The sequence below is a fragment of the Etheostoma spectabile genome, chromosome 15, assembly GCF_008692095.1.
Source record: "Etheostoma spectabile isolate EspeVRDwgs_2016 chromosome 15, UIUC_Espe_1.0, whole genome shotgun sequence".
Classification (NCBI taxonomy): domain Eukaryota; kingdom Metazoa; phylum Chordata; class Actinopteri; order Perciformes; family Percidae; genus Etheostoma; species Etheostoma spectabile.
The window spans coordinates 28,858,543-28,861,830 of NC_045747.1; positions in this window are offsets into that span (position 1 = coordinate 28,858,543).

A 3,288-nucleotide genomic window follows, 5' to 3' on the forward strand; every position below is an offset into this window, starting at 1 on the left:
CAACACCTATCCTATGCAAGCCTAATGTATCTGTGGCTTTGTGCCAGACATGTTATAGCCCAATTTGTTATGTGGGCAGCTGTTGTCTTCTGTCCTGTGTGTGTCTCTCCCCTTTTCCCCCACTGTGTCTGTGTGTCTGTATGTGTATATGGCCGGTCGATCTACCTCTCTGTACAGCTGCTGGCTATTCCACTTACCAGCTCTGCAGTATTTATTCCTGGGAGAAGCTCACCACCGGCGCCAGATCGATGCACCTACCAGTGTGGTAACTTGGTTTAACTACAGTTTTGACTCAACGTTCCCCCCTTTTTACTTTTGTTTTGTTAGGGTTAGGGTTACATACAATTCATAAACAGCAAAAGGTTAGCCAATTTAACCATCACCATCATTATACCAACAATTCCACAAGAATGAAAGTATAAAACGTCCAAAAACATTTCCAGTAAAAGAAAAGAGGGACATATGACTGTACTGAAATGTAAAAATAAATCAAAATGCAGACACTGAAAAAACACAAAACACAAAACACAAAATTCAATGTGTTGCTAAAAAATTAGATATTCCCTGCCCTTATATTCCTGGTGCTTTTGTTAACGTCCTGTTTTCCCTGTCCAGACCTACGCCTCCAGACCTGTTGCCGTGGCTCATCACGCTCAAGCCTTCCCACCTTCCCGCTTGGACCCCAGAAAGAAAGTTTGGATCCACCACTGCCTGCCCCCCTCAGCCCCTATCCAGCTCGGAGTCACCCTATCTTGTGTTTTCTGTCATTGGCTGCTGTAAGTACAGAAGTTACATTAAAAGGTTTTAATGGGGCTTTGTTGGGGCAACGTGACCAGCTAATTCGTACTGTAATGGATCACAACCACCAACTGCTAGGTGTGGGAATCACCAGACACCTCCGGATACAATATCCTCACAATACGATATTATTGCGATTTTAAAAGTATTGCAATATTCTGCGATATATATCATATGTACTGTGTAACCTTTTCTCCAACTTCTAATTTTTCCCACTTTCAAATGATGTCCCCAAAAGGAGACTTTGTCAACATCTGTTTTATCTAAAAAGAAACATTTCTCTGTTTAGTCATATCACTTAAATTTTGTTGCTGCAAAATGGGACAAACTGACCAACACATATGTAATAAATATTGTATAATAAAAGATCAATACTTGGCGCCTGAGTGTCGATACAGTATTGCCACTGAAAATATCGCAATACTATGCTGTATTGATTCTTTTCACCCACCCCTACCAGTCAGGTCTCCCAGCTAACCTCTCAAGTTACGAACATGTCTGTTGTCAGTTATTCACCTCTCTCTGATCCTCAGTTTCCAGTCCCTCAAGCTGTCTCTTCGGACATGATGTCTACAGTGCGGACAAATTTTTCAACAAAGACCACTGTCATTCTCCACAGAGGCTTTAAGGTACATTATGCAGTGGTGTTGCTTCAAGGGCGTGGGCTGAGGCTGTATGCTCTGATCAACAAACGACTGGGTTAATGCTGATTTTTCTACTAAGTTGAGAACTGACTTCAGTAACTGTATTAGTCGGTTGGTGGCTCCCCTCAATAGACTCACATCCCCCAAAACCCCTTTCCAATAATCCCCTGAAGCTGAAACGGCTGTTTGTGTGCTCAACCCTTGTGTGAACATGAAAAAAACACTTTTGTTGTCCCTATCTCAATTTTTTGTTGCTTTTCACAATAAAAAGTATGTTTTTTGATTTTTTTTCTTTCCACATTTTTATCGTTTTTTATCCCAATGTTTATGTCCCTTTTGTTGATGTTTTGTCACTTGTTTGACATTTTAGCCAGTTTTTCCAAAGTTTTTGACAGTTACTTCCAGTGTTTTTTTTTCATAGGTTGTCACTTTTTCCCCAAATTTTTCCCATATTTCTGATATTAAAAAAGGGTTAAGGAGCTGTTTTCTATCTCCCCTATAATAATACATCCTGACCCCGCTCTGCACTTTATTGTGTAGGTGGATACTTCTGACTCGGGGGGGTGGGAGCCGTCCTTTCCCAACGCTCCCCCACAGACCACAGACCAGAAGCTTCGCCCTTGTGCCGTCTTTCCAAGAAATTGATTTTTTATTTTTTTATTTTTAGGTATGTGTGACATATATGTGTATGTGTATTGTTGTTATGGTTGTCTTTCTATTGGGTGCCTAAAATTTCCTTCAGGATGAATAATGAATGATGAATTTATCTATCTAGGGTGTCATCCCCAATCCATGGGTCGGACTGAGAGAGCCAACCAGGACCTAGAAGCATCCCTTAGTTGTGTGGCTGCTCAGCGTCCGTCCTCCTGGGTCAACATCTGCCGAGTGTGCCTACAACTCCTTGACCAACCAAAGCCCCTGGCTTCTCACCTTTCGAGGTAGCCTTGGGATGCAGACCCCCCCCTTGTTTCTTGCTCAGGAGAGGGAATTGGCTGCTACCTGGAGTAAAGTTTGGAGCGACGCCCGGGAAGCCCTGCTCAGCGAAGCAAAACTCACCACCGGCGCCAGACTGTGCATCTACCAGTGTGGTAACTTGGCTTCCAGTTAAACTTTGTGCCATTTTACTTAGTGTTATATTCCTGGTGCTTTTGTTAACGTCCTGTTTTCCCTGTCCAGACCTACCCCTCCAGACCTGTTGCCGTGGCTCATCATCCTCAAGCCTTCCTACGTTCCCGCTTGGACCCCAGAAAGAAAGTTTGGATCCACCACTGCCTGCCCTCCTCAGCCCCTATCCAGCTCGGAGTCACCCTACCTTGTGTTTTCTGTTTTCTGTTTTGGCTGCAATAAGTACAGAAGTTACATTAAAAGGTTTTTGAATTGTTACTCTGTGTCCGTATAGGTTTCTCTGTGTTCTGGGTCAGAACCTCTGCCTCAACCCTCATGTTGTCCTTGGGTCAAATTGACCAGTTTTCCTATATCAATGTTCTTTTTTTAACATTGTATGTATATGTATTATTATATATCCTATTACTACTCAATTGTAATTACCCAAAATAACATGATTGATTCCACACAATGCCCTTTAGCAAGTAAAAATCTCTACTTTCATTCATTTTGGGGTGTCTTATTAAATTTTATAGCATTTAAAAAACAAATTGAAGTGGTTTTGAAATATTATTGAGTAAAGGTTGACATATTCCAGTCTGTGATTATCCATCAACATCCATTCCTTTAATTTTAGTCTAAATAATTCCTAATTTCTGCTTTTCTAACTCAAACAACATAATTTCCTGTAAATGAGGTTGATTGACCATAAATTCCAAAAATAACTGTAAAACTAAAGTTA